This window comes from Xenopus laevis, chromosome 5S, assembly GCF_017654675.1.
Source record: "Xenopus laevis strain J_2021 chromosome 5S, Xenopus_laevis_v10.1, whole genome shotgun sequence".
NCBI classification, from domain to species: Eukaryota; Metazoa; Chordata; class Amphibia; order Anura; family Pipidae; genus Xenopus; species Xenopus laevis.
The window spans coordinates 40,291,307-40,310,793 of NC_054380.1; the positions used below are offsets into that span (position 1 = coordinate 40,291,307).

The 19,487-nt window shown below is 39.6% G+C and overlaps 1 pseudogene; it reads right to left on the bottom strand.

Annotated features, from left to right (window-relative positions):
* Positions 1 to 14,826, bottom strand: part of LOC108717833 — a 28,322-nt pseudogene extending 13,496 nt beyond the window's left edge.
* Positions 14,827 to 19,487: the final 4,661 nt, after the last annotated feature.

Sequence of the window (19,487 nt, forward strand, 5' to 3'; positions counted from 1 at the left end):
TAGAATTCCGATCTTTTTTCTTTTTAACTTTCCCCCTTCACTTGTCCTACTTCGGTTCCTCCTGGTTTGCCCGAGGCAATGAAAAAAGAGTTTGGCAGATGCTTGGGCACATGCAACTCCATATTCAAACGAACCTGCACCTTCCAGCCACAATCCCAGAAGCCTTCCTCATCATACACCTTAGTGAGAGGGGAGAGCACAGTGCACAGCCTGCGCAGCCAAACCAACACATCCTCAGGGGGGACAGATTCATGTTTAAAAGAGACAGTTACAAACTTAGTGTCAGGTTTAGAAACAGGTACTGCTTTAAAACCTTCCCATTCAGCCGCACCCTTTTTCTGTTCATATTTACACCAAAAAGCCTCTAAGGTTTGTGTTAACTTAAAGCTTACATCATATTCACTGTCAGATATTGTGATTAAAGCAAAAACATCAGCAGGTGTAAAACCCAGAGACTGTTTAATAAGGTTTCTTGCTACAAACCTCCTGCCGGGCTCCTTCCCTTTTTCTCCAGTCCACTTGATTTTTGCAACATTTTTTCTCTTAAATGTATTTTGATCCATGTTACCATTGTTCTGACCCAAACTGCTCCATCTCCAAACAGTAGCTGAGTCATTTCTTGCCTGAAAATCCACTTTTCCTTTTTCCACCCCCTTCCCCCGCATCTCATTAGAATCATTGGGTTCAGGCAACTTTGCATTATCAGTGATTGCACTGCTGTTCCCACCTGAACCTGCTTTCTCTGCAACCACCTTTGCTTTTGTGTTTAACCCTTCACCCACATCCCCCTGCTTCCCCATACTCATAACATTTAAAACAATATTATTAGATACATTGGAAACAGGAGGAACCTTAGAAACATTCAATTCATTTCTGCTGTGACTATTTTCATCCTTTTCAGTTTCATTACTTTTGCTAAGTGCATTTGTATTTAAATCTTTTTCCTTTAAACCATTACTTAGTTCATTTTCACTTAACTCATTAGGGTTTGAATCGTCCAAAATAGTTAGTTCCATGTCCTGCACAGCTTTACCAGAAAGCACCACTTTAGAAACAAATTCCTTCTGTGCTGCAGATTCTCCTTTCTGCATTTGCTGAAATCTCTCTTTATTACTATATGTCTCTCTCCAGGGCTCAATCTTTTTAAGAACAGTCTCCATTTCACTTTCCACCTCCTCCAAATCTTTATTTAACATTGTAAGCTCCCGTATCTTCCTTGCTCGGCTCTCACCCTTTGCCAATTTAATGTCCATTGCAATCCTACAGATGTTACTGTCCAAAAACTGCTTTTTCTTGTTCAACCCATCCATGGCTCTAAGAGCACCCACCACAAAGTCAGTGTCCAGAACAGAGTCTTTAGCAAAACTTTCCCCATTGTCAGTATGCTTAACACAGTCTCCATAAACCTTCTCATACTGATTATTCTCCTTTGCTGTTTGCCTCTCCTGCTGCCCCAAATCACTCCAGCTGGCAGTATTTCTTACCTCCGCAGCTTGTCCCTCTTCAGCCTCTGCCTCCTGCAGTACTCCTTCTGCCACTTGTGCTGCCACTTTCCCAGCCTGGAGTTCTGCTGTCGGTTCTTCACAGACATCATCACCACTGGCCGGTTCCACCACAGGGCTTGCACACTGGGAGTCACATGGTCCTGTAGGAGCTTCCACTTTCTGGTTAGGCGCCATCTTGCCTGCCTCTGCATTGGAAGGTGTTGCTGTACACTCCATTTCCTCACCATCAGAAGGGACAGAGACACTTTCATGGGACTCAGCCGATTTTATATTTTCCATTGCTTTTGCTCTGTGATCACTTGGCTTCTTTTTGTCAGGAGCTACTGTCAATTCTTTCATCTTTTTACCTTTCCCTGGCCCAAGCCTGCAGCGTGTACATACACTTCTGGGGCCAGCAGCATTGCCTTTCGGCATACTTGATGTAAAACAAAAAAAAAAAAAAAAGGGGAAAAACGGCTACAGTATATCTTTCTATGGAAAAAAAAACCTCACCCAGACCCAAAAAGGGCCTGGGCAAATCACAAAATCCACCAGAGATCCACCGAGGAACTGCTAGCCTGTTGTTACCCTCCTAAAAGGAGGGGGGTGATATCACTCCAACTTGCAGTACAGCAGTAAAGAGTGATTGAAGATTATCAGAGCACAAGTCACATGACTTGGGACAGCTGGGAAATTGACAAAATGTCTCGCCCCATGTCAGATTTCAAAATTGAATATAGGGTAAAAAAATCTGTTTGCTCTTTTGAGAAATGGATTTCAGTGCAGAATTCTACTGGAGCAGCACTATTAACTGATTCATTTTGAAAAAAATTGCTTTCCCTTTAAGTCTAGAGCAACAGAATGTTGTTGTCCAGTACAAATGCAATGCATTTACACAGTTTACTAAACTGCATGCTTGTGTGTGATCTAATTTGTGTAGTTGGTGTGGATCCAAAGTTAGATGTGCATGTGCAAGCTTTGTTTTCATTTATTCAACAAAAACTGACTGTATTTCATAAACTAAATCTAAATAATACCTAATGAAATGCATATTGATCAATACCTTATTTATACCAAAAGAACAAAATGATCAGTAAAATCCAGTGACACCCCCCATCCCCCAAGCTGGTTTAGAAGGTGAAAAATAAAAAAATTCTAATAAAATTTGAAATATTAGCTTTCCTTGCCTTTTAACCTAAACATGGCATTAAAGAGATACTGACACCAGAAAATAACCTTTTTTTATATCCATCATAACATTATCTTTGAATGCTATTTATAATTTTGCCATAAAAGTATTTGCCTGATGCTTTTACATTACCTTTCTTACCCCTATGTTCCTCTATGAGCGGGCTGCCATACTGTATTTGTGCAGCAGTAGACCGTTAGCATTAGAAACTCTAACTGACAGACCGAGATGAGAAGGTTGGCAAAACAGTCAGGTTTAGGAACTTCAAGTAATACTTACAAAAGCAGAACTATCAGCAAAAAAGAATCAATGTGACCTATACATAGCTTTTAATGTAGATTAATATTTTGAAAATATTTTTTTTAGTGTCAGTATCACTTTAAAAAAGGAGGTTTACCATCTTTTTGTTTTCAGCCTTGTTGTTCACATCCCTTATTTTTTACAGAATTGCTTCCTCTTTTGGTTTCATGGCCACAGAGTCACGGCTTAAAGCTGCTGCTACATCTTCTACAAAGGATTCATGCAGACTGTGAGCTGTCTTGGCCTCTCCATGGGTGCCTTTTAAACTTAGCTCTAGCTCAGTGGAGCATTTCTTGACCTGGCTCAGTTCTAGCTTGCTGGCCTCCCAGGCCCGCTGAGAAGTGCTCAGTCTATCTTTTAATATTTTAATCTCGCTCTCAAGGCTGTCTTTGTCATCAGTGACACTCTCAAAGTTCTGAAATACAAGCACAAAGAAGGCACTTACCACTTGGAATTTTTAATGCAGAAATGGAGAGGAAAGGTTAAGACAAAGGTGAGATTTTGCAAAAATAGCATTAAATTTCAGCAGTTCACTTATCCATAGCATCTGGCCAGCAGTTGGTTTGGTTCAGTCTGCTACAAGTTAGAAAATGGAAGTAAAGTTTGGATTGTTGCTATGGGTAATGGCATTAGTGGAATTTAGGACCCGCATTATTTAATTAGCCCCATAATCTGTATACATTTATAAAAGGTTTTATCTTCATGAAATGTTGATTACTTAAAATTCATATTTTGGATTAGCAATACTGTTTTAAAGAGTCTGTAAAAGGCACAGTTAAAACTTTTTTTTCTGGTGGAAAAATGAGGACTTTGAATTCAGAATGCATGTGTAAGGCCAGAAAATAAAGGTAGGTGTAAAGGTATGCACCATTGGGATATTAAAGCCCAACTTGCAAGTTAGGACCAAACTGAAAGTCCAGCAAGGGTTTCTTAGTCTCATGGAGAAAAGTAGGACTCATTGCTGTGTAGTCAGCATAACAAGCGGGATACATTTTCAAATGATTACATTATTTTACTAACATGTTTATGACAAGTCAAATCCTCTGCTATGAAAGGGCATTTTCAGGCATTATGACTCCTGGGATTTCATTCAGGTGACAATGTACCATTGCCCTAATGATAATGTACTGTTGCCAGACTGATTGCACTTGAAATGTTTAATAGACCTTGTGCTCTCATCAGCTAAGGAGATTTAGCAGTTGTGTTGTTGTTAAAATGAAGACAAAGGATACACACAAGAGCTGTACTAGAGGACGGTAAGAAATTAAGACCAATAAAGAGCTTTGGATAGTGTTTTTCACTGGACTGAATCGCCATTAACTTTTGTAAAACTGACTTCTTTGAAAGACACCACCAAGCAAGAAATAGTGAGTTGGGTTTACACATAGAAGGCAAGGTTCTCCTAGAAAATTTTTGGCTGTGTATACATGGGAAAAGGTTTAACTTTATTTTGTATAAGGAATCCATCCCTAACATTGCTGGAATACAGCTCCCAGCAAGTTTTAGCCCTTATTATAATCGTATTTTGGTGTGTAGCATATGGGATAACATTTGTGTGAGCCGTGGTTGGGAAACAGTGTTTAGTAAACCATACACGTACAGTGATATCGCAGTGGAATCTGCAAAGTAATTTAGGGTTGTACTGGGGTCCTACTTTACATGCAATTGGGCTCCAAAACTTAAGTTTGCTCTTCAACGAGAAGTTTGAGTCTATTTTTCCATGTTATTCCCCGTAACAGATTCCTGCAAACTGCATCATCTAAAAACATCCAAGTATAACACATACCTTTTGCAGGCTGTCTATTTGTTTAGCCAAGGATGATGCCTTTTTCTGTTCTTTGCTGACTTCAGAAACCAGTTGCATGATAGTTTCCCTGCTACCTTTTGATTCTATCTCGTGGACATTTACAGTTTGCACTAAACTCGCAATGCTGCCTTTGAGCTCTGTGTTGTCTTTGCACAGCTCGTTAATCTAAAAGAATACACAAATGGAGATTATTTTTCTGTAGGGCTTCCACAAACAGCTCTTCTGATTATTGTATAGTAGCAACCTACCTACAGAATAGGTATTTCTTTAATGTAAAAGTAGCGAGAGGGCTAAGGACTGCCCCACTAGTGATGTAAAGGTCTCTCTTGAATAGTCTAATGGCGTAAGTGACCATATGACTCTCCAACGCCCAGAAAATTCCATTAAAAAGAACGCTAAAGTCCTTATGGATATCCCTCAATCTCACAGTAGATATGGATTTCACATTTTTCCCTAAAATTCTTTCGTTGACCAGTGTAACCACTCACAGGCTTCAGAACTTGCAAGGGCTGCAATCAGAGTTAGGCCCAATAACCCAAAATAAAATTGATTGCAATGTAAAGGGGTGAATTAAAAACTCCACAAGCATTCAAATAGTTATACTGGGGGAATTAAAGTATCATCTTTAAATTTATAGGTTTTCTAACACACACAGAAGGAATGACAAGTAGAGTTGATAATACCTTGGAAAGCAACAGATCCTCTGGTTCTTCTTGTCCTCATATTGATATTCAAACATGTAAAAAGCTGAGACAGTAAATGGCCATGGCTCCTGCTGCAGCGAGAAGATTTGGACATGCTGTCTTCCCACTGAGCCAGACTAGACCTAAAGATGGATATTTGTTACAAGGACCATGTGACGGCTATATTGATGCCGAACATGTCCACTAAAATGAGAACTGCAAACACTATATGCAGTCACAGCTCTGCATCAAGCTGTAGTTAGACATAATGGCCATGTATGTATAGCTATTCTACAACAGAATTATTGAAAGTGGCTTTAGATACTTGTTTTGTTTTAAATTAAAAAAAACTAATCATTTGGGACAGTTACATGTCACTTTCATTTATTTCCTCATAAATGTGTAGCCATGTGGCTAATTTCAGGTGCAATGAGAAAAAAATAATACAAAAGAAAGTTACTTTAGTCTAGATTCAAGATCCTGGATCCTCTCTTTCAAATCCTGATTCTCCTGAAGGACTACTTGCATAGATAATCAGCTCTTGTTTTGGAAGTGGCAAAGCGACTTGATTCTTCCTCTGTTTCCTGGACTCTGACTCGCAATGAGCTTATCAGTGACGCCTGTCTTGCAGTGTTCTCTTTATAATTTTCTACTTCGGCCTTCAGTTCTTGCCGAGAGCCTTCCTTGGAGGCCAGACTTGCACGTAAATCTAGCACCTCCAATACAGTAATAGATATAGTAAACAAAAGCATTACAAGTCGGCCAGTTTATGATTGCTAAGGCAAAAGTGGTGGGAAAGAAGTTGCATGCAATAATTAATAAATGAGAAAATGTATTTTTAATCATAGTAAAGTCTCACCGTTACACTGCAGAAGGTAGGAAATACCATAGAAGTGGTGTAACATGTTGAAAGCAATGTGTCATACAGTAAATTATGATATATTTCCTGCAGCAAGGCATTAGAAGCATTCTAAAATTGCTTGCGGCTTCATTCTTTGCATTCCTACATTTTCACTGAACACATAGACGTCGCAAAGTTACGTACAAAATGTTTTCACAAATTCATTTGACCCACAAAATGTTACCAAGGGACAAAACAAGGAAAGAAAAAAAAGCAAAATAATGAGATTTCAATGAAATCATTCTGACTGGAGGAAATGTAACCAAATTGGAAGCCAAGTAGCCAACAGCTGTCTGTGTATGGCCGGCTTAAAGGAGAAGGAAAGCTACGGAAGCATTTTATTGGCAATAGATTAGCTGCAATAGTGCAAGCTAGAATGCTATATTTATTCTGTAGAATGTTTTACCATACCTGAGTAAAAAGCTCTAGAAACTCTCTGTTTGTTTAGGATAGGAGCTGCAGTATTAATGGGGTGTGACATCACTTCCTGCCTGAGTCTCTCCCTGCTCTGGGCTCAGATTACAGTAGAGAAGGGAGGGGGGTGGGGAAGAGGAACAAACTGAGCATGCTCTTGCCCAGGGCAATGAGGTTTAAGCTGAAGGCAGGAAGTCTGATGCAGAAGCCCATGAGTACACAATAGAAGGAAAGAAATGCTGTGTTTCTTTTGACAGGGGACTCAGAGCAGCACTACTTTGGGGGTTTACTGGTATATTTAGATGGACCTTTCTGATAAGGCTTACTTAGTTTTAACCTTTCCTTCTCCTTTAAAAATAAAGTATAAACATTAAGGTATCCACTTTATCAGCAGGCCACAGGGCTGTAGGCTGCTCCTAAAAACAGAAAGAATAAACTAAAGACATGATTTTCAATGACCGTTTTCGATCAGAATATGAAGTTTATAAAGCCATTATATGGTGTCTGCCCCATTCAAATTGTCCTGCGTTACAGATTGTAATGCTAATATAAAATATAACAATATCACAAGCTACAGAGGAGTTTTATGACTTTTTATCTTGCAATTGGAAAGCATCAGTCGGCAATGCTCACCTGTCTCTGTCTGTGTCTGTCTGTACACTTTCAAATTTTACATGGAGGGCTGCCAGCTCACTTTGGGCATTTTCAGCGATTATCCGATAATGATTCATCTGTTCTCTTGTAATAGGGATATCAAGCATCTGGGGGTCAAAGGAACTCTGGAAAGGAAAAATACATTAGCTATTTTCACCCAATACTGAAAAAAAAAAAACAATTGTGTATGTGTGTGTGTTCATGTCAATGAATAGTGTTTAACTAGGCAACATTTTTGTTCTTCTTTTATAAATCCCCCAACCTGTAATTTTCAGGCTTGCCTAATCTAAGACAATAAGGGCTTGATTTATCAAATATCATTCCTCTCTACAGGGTGATGATGTTCAGCACAGCTCAATAACAAGCACTATCATCACTCTGAATTCATGATTCCTAAAGCAAACCACAAGCAGAAACAAAGTCCATTCATTTTGCACAATGGAATAAACTGTTTCAGAAATTAATTATGCCATAACTAAGTTCTTAGACCCATGCATAGGGTCACCTCTGCCAGAAGCAAGAGTGAGACAAAGGGGCAGTGTGATGATGTCAGAGGGGCAGGTTGGTCATGTTGGAGAGCAGAGCTGTGACCTTGGGGCTGGATCAAGAGGATTCTTTAAAAAAATGGCCTCTGCAGTTCAAAACTAGACAGGGACAACCCTCCCTGTGCAGCTTGAGGAAAGGCTAATGTAAGCCTGAAACGTTGCTGTATATTGTCTGAACAAATTCCTTCAAATAAAGGCTTTTTAAGAAAATTCTTATTGGTCTGGTGCTGTCTTTTCGCAAAGTGTTCCTGAATTTCGGCTGCTAGTGGCTGCCTGGGACATGCACCAAATAAGACTGTTCATGGATGGTGAGTGCTGACTTCTTATCCTGTGCACAGCCTCTCTTATTAGAGGCAGATTTATGAACCCTCAAGGCTTATGTTCCTGCAAAATGCTTGCAAATAATTTGAGTTTTACATTCAACAGCCATGGGCTCCTAAAAGCAGCTTTTAACATGACACAAAAAGCTCAATTCCAAGACTATTTGCAATTGGTTTTCATTTTTTTTATTATTTGAGTTTTTTGAGTTATTTAGCTTTGTATTCAGCAGCTCTTTTGCCATTTCAGCAATCTTGTTGCTAGGGTCCAAATTACCGTAGCAACCATGAATTGTTTTGAATAAGAGACTGGAATATGAATAGTAGAGGCCATAATAGATGGGGTCAATGACCCTCCATTTGAAACCTGGAAAGATTTAGAAGATGATAAATAAAAAATATAAAAAGAAATGAAAGAAAATAAAAAAAAATGAAGGCCAATTGAAAAGTTGCTTAGAATTCCCCATTCTATAACATACTAAGGGACTCAAATTTTTCTTGTCAAGCTGTAAAGGGGGAAAAAAAATCTAATTTTTTTCAAGAACAAACTGAAGTATGAAAAGGATGAAGAAGAATAAAAAGGGTTCTAGAAGAGAGGACAAAAAAGAGTTTGGAAAGTGGCCTGTGTATTTCTGGTGGGCTTCTTGCACATCACTCTGATACTGATAAAGGGGCATCTGTAATGCAATAGGATGCAGCTCATAAATGACGCTTTAGTGTTCTGCAGGTGATAAGCTCAGAAAAAAGATGGCTCCTCAATTGAAAGCCACATCCAAACAGTATCTGTAAATGTATCCAAACCATTTGCAATAGAATAACTTGAGGTATTTGGATGCCTTGTAGTGTAACCTTTTAGTTATGACAACACTGCACTAATAACTGGACTGAGCTATGGTGACAAATACCCTTCCTCAATGACTAACACGCAAAACGTAAAGCCTCTTGAAAGAGCATCTTAGCAACTAGCTTTGTTTATTTAAACACAGACTGAAGGAGTAACTATGTACAATTACTCAATAGTGAAATGGTGTATAGGCATTAGTGTGTAGAGACACCAGTCTATATTATATTAATTATATGTTATTTAAAGGGCACTGAACTGACCATAAACAAGGGCCCACACATTGCAAATTAAACTGTGCAGAATAGCTTATACCTAAATGCTTTACTGGATATTTATCCGAAAACGAACCCTAATCCTAAAGTGGTTGATCAGCCTTACAAAATAAATTGTTTTTATATTGTATATCTCAAATAATGATAATTATGACAAATAAATAGTTTTTATTTTATTTATAAATGTGTGTATGCCAGGGTCACACTGAATTTTTACAAATGAATGGGAACAACACTGTATAAGTACAGCAAACTGGTGTTGAAATCACTGTGTGAAATATGCACATTTTACACAATTTTACTGTTACTGTTTCCTGGCTCATTTATGATGCCTTTTCCACATTAATCCGTGATGTGATAAGGAATACAGATTTTTTTAATTCTATACTGTTTCTTCTACCACTTCCCCAGTGTGTGTATGTCTGGCAGTGGAATTCATGGTGAACTGGAGCAGGTCCAGTGAGTGATGGTGGCAGCCTATTGGCTTAAAGAATACTGACACATCACTTCTGCAAATCCCAAGGCTTGTTGGGAACTGCATTTTAAGATCAGGCAGTGATTAGAATAGTCAGGAGCAAGATCCAAGTCATTACCAGGTATATAAGAATAGTACAAAGCAAAAGAGTGCAGGTGTCAGCATTCGTTCAAGAGTTCGCTTGCATGAACATATCTAATTTAAGGATTATACTGTCACTTTGGGGTTTTTTTCAGTCAATTTATTTTATTTATTTTACAGCGGAAACCTGTGTGGCACAACCATACTGGTTATAGGAATGACATTCTTCTTGTTCACTCACTTTAAGAAGTTCAGCTCTGGTCTTTTGCCTAAACACAAACAGAATTAAGATACGTTAAAAGATGTTGTTTTTCAATTTTCAGTGGGTTATTTTAAGAAAACACTGAAAAGGGATGTTAGCCCCACCTAAAAGTTGCAAAACTAAAACTCCCAGTCTACTCCAACATATAAGTATTAATTAAAACATGCTGGCAGCTGAAATACAGTCACATTAGGGATACCGTACATTCTTAAATGGGATATAAAGCCAAAAAAATGTACTAAGAGTGGTCCTTTGAGCACTATTACAATTTACTTTAGTACATTTTTAGTGGTTTCTGAGATATTAGTAGCTTTAAACAGTTTTAGACCTCCAACATCAGACTTTTGGGTCAACAGATCTCCCATGGGAGGCTGACTCTCAGTTGAGCCAAAATCTTGATATTAGCAGTCTAAAACTGCTTAACTGTTTACCTTTTCAATGCAACTTTCAATCAGCCCTCATATTTACCAAAACGCCCAGCCCCTGTCAATCTGAATCTTTTAATTTGCACTTAGAAGTGTTTAAACAGCACTACTACATAGTATAACATGTATGTATTTTAGATATGAGTAAAATACATGATTAAGGCTGTCAGAGCTGCACAGAAGTAGTAATAAAAAGAAGGAGACATAAATGGAGACAGGGCCCACACTGAAACAAATTAAAAGACTTGAATTCTACAAATGTGAAGGGGTCAGTTACTACTAACTCTAAAAATTCTGCACATGGGTTTGTCCATGACCCTCTGTCATTCAAGTCGTGGTGGAAGCAGCAAGTGTTACTCAATATTTAAAGGTCCTGTTTTTTGGGAAGTCAGGGTGACTGAACTCCAGGCACAAACAGATATAAGGAACAAAAACTTGCTAAAGATATATTTTACTTTTTTATAGTATGATAATGAACTGTCATGTAAGCTTCAGGTTAATGCACCAGTGCTAACTATAAGGCTTAGTTGGTAGGATTGTTCCCAGACACACACACACACATATACTCATATAAACATCTGTGCTCCACCCATACTAGTAATATAATGTCATCTAGCTAAAAACAAAATAAGTAATTCTTGTGCTGCAATGTCTGGAAAAAGATTGGAAATGGAAAATTATATATAGCATTACATATATATAGAAAATACTGAATATTTATATATATATATATATATATATATATATATATATATATATATTATTCACAGTCCATAAAAGCACTCACAGCGAACGCCATCCAGCATGTATCAAAAAAATTTATTGGTGCATGGTGTATCAACGCGTTTCGGCTCACCTGAAGCCGTATATATATATATATATATATATATATATATATATATATCATGATTTTTTTTCCCTGAGGCAAATTGGAGAGACTTCAAATGCATTTTTTTATGGATCAACTAGCAGTTAAACAGGTTCTGTATAGACATAAAAGGTTGGCTCGAAGGCTCGATGGACATGTGTCTTTTTTCAACCTAAGTTACTATATTACTGTTTAGTAAAAATAAGATGATAGGAGCTTTAAAAAAACAGGTACAACCCAAGCGCAAATTTAGAACACCTCTACCAAAGTGAAACTGTAATTGGCAGGATCTATACAGCACACACAATTGTACTCATAAAAGAAAATTCTGTACAATGAGTTACATGCACAATACATGACTCCTGCCTGGAGCTGATGAAAACAGCAGGTGCTGGGACTTCTCTAGAAATGCCATTGTAAGCACTGTCTATCAATGATATATTGCATCTGGGGTGCAGGTTTTTAAAGACACACAGTACATTCTAAATTTGTTCTTGTTATAGCCTTTTGCATTCTCATTACACAAATAAGGGCTGTCAATGGCAATCGCCAAATTGCGCTATCAACCCCCCCCCCCCCCCTCGTCGGGTCCTTGCTGTCTTTCTCCATCATGGCACTGCTATCCTGCGTATACCTGGATCCTATATTGGGCGCAGGTAAAGACACCTATTTCACCGCCCTCTGTATAATTATGAGCACCGGCACTGCCCCCATTCTGCCATGCACTGATAGTTGCCTGAGCCTCAGGCTGTACTTACAGGAAGACGTGAAGAAGCTTATGTTCCTGGGCAGGCTGGTGAGGCCCCAGTCCGACTGCATCTACTTTCCGGGAAGCGTATTCTTCGCCATTCTGAACCTACCGTAACTGCAGTTGGAAGAAAGCGGTCACACTCAGGCCGCAAGTGTGGCGCTTCCATTTTTTTCCCCAGTTTATGGTACCTCGAGTACCAGGGCAGTGTCAGTAGTTTCTGTGGGCATTAAGCATGGGAACTGGAGGCAGCAGCAGTGGCGAGTCTGCTACTGCCTGGCCTGAAGTTAACGGAAGGAGGAAAATTCTGGGGGGGCAATCCATTGGACCGGGACTCTAAAACCAGGTGGGCCATAGCCTAGGCACCTTGTGGGAATGATTCTTCTCGAGTCTGCTGTACCGGCGGATCCTGTTTGTTGGTGCACAAGGTCTGTTGCGGCCAAGGAGGGAGCGCAACGATCTTTGACTCCAGTATAAGCCGAGGTAGATTTTTTCAGCACATTTTGTGTGCTGAAAAACTCGGCTTATACTCGAGTATATACGGTATGTAATTCTAATCACCTTTCCAATAAGCATTCAATAAAAATGTTTAATGGATTTACAGTTATTTGTAAGTTATTTCGAGTCTGCCAGGCACCAGCCCCAGGTGCAAACAAGTATTTGAATGGGGTGCCTATCAACTTGGAACACCCCCCCACCCACATTTATTTTATCCTTGCTTCTTTCAATACATTTTTTTTGGTAGTGATTCCCTTCATGACTGTTCAGAAAGTCAGGAAAAAGCACTGTAGAGCTGGCTATACATGGATTGCCAAAGGAGTTGCTACTTGCCCTATTTGGGCACCCTTGTATGACCAGCTTAACTTTTCTTCAAAAATGGTTTTAGCTTTATATCTTATTTCCCAGTCTGATTTGTTTCCTTTACCAGGAATTCCAGGGTGCAGGTAAATCATCCAAATGTTCTGCTTGCCATTTATGTAGGGCATATTGCTCCTGCACCTAAAATAAAATAAACAGAATGGTAACATAAAATATCCCTTATGTGCCATGCTACCATAATGTACACAATAAAACTACAAGTAGGAGAAGAAACATTGGCCTTAGGTAAGTTACTGCAGGTCCCACATAGTATATGATTGATAAATAAGTAGGTCAGACAGACCTACTACAGAGACATGATTTTTAAAATGCCTAAAAGATTGTAAGCTCTATGGGGCAGGAACATCCTCCTCTTGTCTCCTTGACACTAAGAGGCATATTTACCAAGGTGCGAATTTCTAACCTAAAGAACTTCGAATTCAAAAAGACCAACCAAAATTAAGTTGAAGGGTTTTTTTTGGGGTCGAATAGGTCAGTTTTCGATCGAATAGGCCTGTACTCAGCAGAATTTGATTCGCTCGAATTGAAGGAATAGGGCGTTCGATCAAATTCGATTTGACTTTTTTCCCAAAAAAAACTTTGATTTTTCAAAGTCCACCAATTGACTCCAAATAGGTTCTAGGAGGTCCCCCATAGGCTAAAACAGCAAGTCGACAGGTTTTAGATGGCGAATGGTTAAGTACAAGTTAATGTTTCATTATTACAGAGAGAAAGGAAATCATTTAAAAAAAAAAACCCATCTGGATAAAATGGAGTGTATGAGAGACAGCCTTTCTGTATAAGGGCTTTCCAAATAACGGATCCCATACCTGTATTTATTATGTAATGAACCCCTGTTCTGCTGTACAGTGCTGCGCTCTCAGGTAGCGCTTTATAAATAAAAATATACATATTCATACAAAAACCTTATGCCAAATAAAACAATAAAGGTCACACACGCCTTTCATTTACAATGAATCCCTTGCATTTTTTACTAGCAACATATGTCTTGCCTTTCTAGTTAAAGCCCCCAGGAGTGGTGTTCTCTCATACCTTTAATTTGTATCAGTATATCACTGTACATATCATATCTCCCAGCAATCCATTCTGCTACCTGCCAGAAAAAATACAACTTTAAAATCCCCTTTAGAATTTCAGTGAGACACCTGGCTGAATTGTAATTTCCGTTCCTCTATCATCTGAAATTAAGATCCTGCAAAGGGCAATTTACCGCAGAATCTCCTCTTAATGTGGGAACAGTCAGGGACAGGGATCAAAAGGTTGTGTTGCTATTCACATCAATAAACCTGCTGACATAGGAGGAATCAGCTTTTGCAGCAGCAGATGAAGTTGGGTTGTCACCGATACTGTTCCTCATTCTCATCGGGAGCCAGGATTCTGTGAGAAATAGAAAGAACAGTGTAGCTGGGCCTCTCTTCTCCTGCTCCCTGAGCAGCTTTACCAAATTACCAGCTACACTGAGAGTTCAAGGGTTACCAAGAGACCTTGTTACATAGCAACGTGTAAACACATAGGCAGGGCTCTGCTGATGGGCACAAAGAGAGGAGGTGTTTATATCAGCTGGGAGTGTTTTACGATCAGTGATGCTGCTCCTTCAGACAAAGAAATATAATTGAAAAACTCTACATAAAAAACACGATGGAGTTGTGCAGCTCCAATCTGTAATTTTGTACAGGCTCAACACACACTGCTGCCTATTATTACAGATTTTGGACCTGTAATCCAGAATGCTCGGACCTGAGGGTTTCCGGATAACAGATCTTTCCATAATTTGGATCTTCATTCCTTGTCTACTAGAAAATCATGTAAACATTAAATAAACCCAATAGGCTGGTTTTGCTTCCAGTAAGGATTAATTATATCTTAGTTTGGATTAAGTACAAGGTACTGTTTCATTATTACAGAGAAAAAGGAAATCATTTTTAAAAATCTGAATTATTTGATTATAATGGATTCTATGGGAGATGGCCTTTCTGTAATTCAGAACTACAGTATCTGGATCATTTGCTGTTTCTGGGTGCTATAATCTCAATAAATCGTTTCATCTCTGGGAACCTCTTTTGCATCCTTTTACCTGGCTGTGGTAAATTGCAGAATCTATATTTCACACACTATACGGATATATATCAATCTATAAAATCACACAACAAATGGGTTTCCGGATAACGGATCCCATACCTGTATTATTATTATTAGATGAAAACACACCTGCAGAGAAGCGCACCCCAATTCTTTTCTTTAAGATAATTAGCAAAATATACCCAATAGAAAGTGACATACAGTATGTCATGTATTTATCTATATAGGCACTCACCAGACTCACCAACCTACCACAAACCTACCTATTAGTTGCACTATAACTCCCAGCAGCACCCAACAACTACAGATATTTGTTAAGATACATGTTGTTTCAACTTCCCCAATAAATCCATGCTTTTCAACTACAGGTATTGGATCCATGATCTGAAAACCCCTTATCCAGGAACTAAGCATATTATTTCAATTTCAACTTTTTTTAAATTTTTACATTTATTTATTTTTAAATTATTTACTTTTTCTCTGTAATAATGAAACAGTGCCTTATGCTAAAAACCTACACCATCCTTAGTGGGTGAAAACAGGGAGAAAAATAACTCCAATTTAGTGTTATGGCATACATCACATGAGTTATTACTATCTTTGTGGATGTAATACTTACCTGGGACTTTGCAGCACTCACTTGGGACTAGATTCTAACTCATTTGTTCATTGGTATATAGTTCTCTTCTTTTTGTTATCCAGTCTTTACAGTTACTAGACACACATGAACTCATCCACAGCTTGATCTTCACAGACATGCCAGTCTCTTAACTGTCTAATTATACTTTTTGTGTAGAGTTTAAAATAAATAATTATAAAAAATCCTAACTAAGCTGCGTGAGTCCATATTGGGGGTTTTATTATATGTTTAAGTGATTTTTTGCAGATTTAAGGTATGGTGGTCCAAATAATGTAAAAATTCCTTATCCAAGCACTCTGGGCAATAGATTCCAGACCGGCACAACTCTGAGCACCCCAACAAATATAGAACTTGTTGCATTACAACTCCCATTTCTTCATCTGATCAGAGTTTTGAACTATAACTCCCATTATTCCAAATACAGACTAATTAAACTACAGATCCCAGAATTTGATAGACCTTTAGCAATTTTAGATATTCATACACTATAGTAGATTTCTACCGCTTAAATTACCAATAGTTCAAGGCTTTGAGGGAGGTTTGAAGCAATATACCTAATTGATAAAAGACAAAGCTTGTTAGTAAGGCACAGAGCCAGAGAGAGGGGGCACTTCTTTCGATAAGTGGGATAATATCACATTAATCGTCATTTATTGGTTCATTGGGAAACTATCATTAAAATCAAAGTTCAATATGTTATGATGAATATTTACAAAGGCTTATAATGTACTTATTAATTGTGAGCCTATACAGAGTTATAGGCAGCTATACTACAGTATTTCATATATGTCAAAAGACTCCATATAGACTCCATATAGACTCCATTTATATTTTTGCTGTGGCAAGCCAAATATTTCCCAGCATGCAGGTACGGGCACCTGCATCAATCCTTATTTGAGCTGTGAGCCACATATGGAGGGCTAGGTATGCAACATACAAGGGGTGCATCTAGGGGCTCTTACTGACAAGTGGTTGTAGCTGCAATCCCCTGCGTTCTGTTTTTATGCGTTCAGCCGCAGGGGAGCGCAGGAATAGACGCATTACGTTTTTTCCAATGGGGCTGTACTCACACAGGCGCTGAATGCAGGTTGAGACGCAACATGCTGCATTTTTCCTGCGTTCGGCGCCTACATGCGCCTGTGTGAGTACAGCCCCATTGGAAAAAACGTAATGCGTCTATTCCTGTGCTCCCCTGCGGCTGAACGCAGAAAAACGGAATGCAGGGGAGCGCAGCTACAACCACTCGTCAGTAAGAGCCCTTAGGGCTAGTCCACACGGGGAGATAGCGACGCGTTTGCGGTCGCGGCGACAAAGCGCCGCGACAGTCGCCGCGACCGGCGCAGGCGACAGTTTTGTATGGGCGCCTATGTAAAAACGCCTGTGCTAACCACACGAGGCGATGCGCTTTTCAACAGTCGCCTGAAAATGCCTCGCCAGGTTTTTTCAGGCGACTGTTGAAAAGCGCATCGCCTCGTGTGGTTAGCACAGGCGTTTTTACATAGGCGCCCATACAAAACTGTCGCCTGCGCCGGTCGTGGCGACTGTCGCGGCGCTTTGTCGCCGCGACCGCAAACGCGTCGCTATCTCCCCGTGTGGACTAGCCCTTAATAAGCAGCAACCATCCCCACTGGCCTTGTTCTTTTTATAAAATACACAATGCTAGATCGTTTATGTAAGGAACAATAGCCTTGCTCCTTTTATGTGGGATACATGGCCAGCCTACAAAGCACGTGGAACAGCTGGAGGTCTGTAATTACTATCTCTTTTGTTTGGAAAGAAACCTCTGTATCCCCTGTGGTGCTATCAAGGAAGTTACTAAACAGGACCAGAATGGTCTCACTATATAGTTACTCACTATATAGCAACTTTCAAAGCTATCCCTCGACTATCCCTCAGCTATCCCGAAGGTTCCTCGAGTGCCATCCCGCCGGCGACCTAGATTCTAGCCGGCTGGGAGGCAGTTCGGGGAGATTAGTCGCCCAAAGAAGAGGCGGCTAATCTCCACCAGTAGCTCCGTGTGCTCCTGCCCTTAGGGTAAGGACACACTGGACGATTTGTCGCCAACGTTTTTAAAAAGCAAATCGCGGCGACATATCGCTCGTTTTGTCTCTGACCAAAACCAAATGAAAGACGCCAGCTCCTGTGCCCACAGCGCGTTTGTGAATCGCCTGTAGCTCCAAAACGCACTGAGACCCTTTTCCGAGCGATTTATCAGAAATAGCATGTACTTAGAAAAGCACTGAAATCTCCTAGACACGCACACACATACAGATAAGTAGCAGCAATTGTATTCAAATTACAATGCGAACACAATGACGCAAGAACGCAAGCACGTAAAGACGCCAGGTTACAGCGGGAAGCACAAACCGTTTCTGGTTTGGGTGGAGCACGTACCGCACAGAGTAATGGGATACAAATAGTGCCAATAGTCGCTGTGAATCGTTTGTTCAAAAAAGACGATCGTCTTGTCGCCGCGATTTACTTTTTTAAAACGTTGGCGACAAATCGTCCAGTGTGTCCCTACCCTTAGGGTGGTGGCTCACAGGCTGGGCTGAGCTAATACAGCTATATATCTCCATGCTGTGATATCCGGACATGCTCACCTGACATGTTATATCTTACATTTCTTTAGGCCATTTACTGCAAGTAGGCAGTACAGACTGGTTTTTCTGGGTTCTGTTTCTTTTTTTATCCTGTGTCCTTTCCCACGTGTGTCCTGTTTGTGCGTGTTTCCTTTGATTTATGTTTTAGTTCTGTTTTCTGTGTTCTGTATGTGTTAGAATTTTAATTAGGAGCCCAGCTGCGGGTGCCGGTCACTAGAGCGATGAGTGGAAAACACAAGCAGCAGTGCCGTGTGGGGCAGCGGAGAGCTGATCTTGTTGATCTCCATCCAGACATGGAAGCTTTTGTCTTGGGACAAGATAAGAACCTTGCCTCAGGTGGCACAACAAAATAAACCCCTCACAGGTTTAAAATCAAAATTTCTATTTTTGTAAAATTAATATTTGCTATATTTGTGTAGGACGACAAATCTCTATTTTCTACACTAGCGATCCTACCCTTGCTCCACTCTGTGCATGGAAGATAACATTGGGTCTGCCACCTCAGCCAGCAAAGTGCCACAAACGTAACCTTGGCCTGGATGTAACAATTTTCTCTTTTCTTCCAATCAAGATGGTCACAAATGCACATAAAAATCAAATGAAACTGTTACATAAGATTTTTTTATATGTGTATGCCGCTCAGATGATTTATAAAATGACTAATTTTTCTAATTTATTTTTTAATTCCAAGCTCTCTTGTATTTGACAAATGGTATAAGTGTCCATCTTAAACCCTGGACCTGCCGACCAATTGGACTTTTAATGCCATTTTTATTGAAGCCAGAATGGAATATAATTAGGAGAGGGTCGATCGGAGAGACCCATCAAATGAAACCGCACACATACCTGGGTTTTCATTTGGATGCTGGGTTTTCATTTGGATGCTGGGTTTTCATTTGGATGCTGGGTTTTCATTTGGAGGGGTTGAACTTGATGGAATTTGTCTTTTTTTAACCCAATTTAACTATGTAACTATGTAACATACCGGGAATGGAATATAATTAGGAGAGGGCCTCT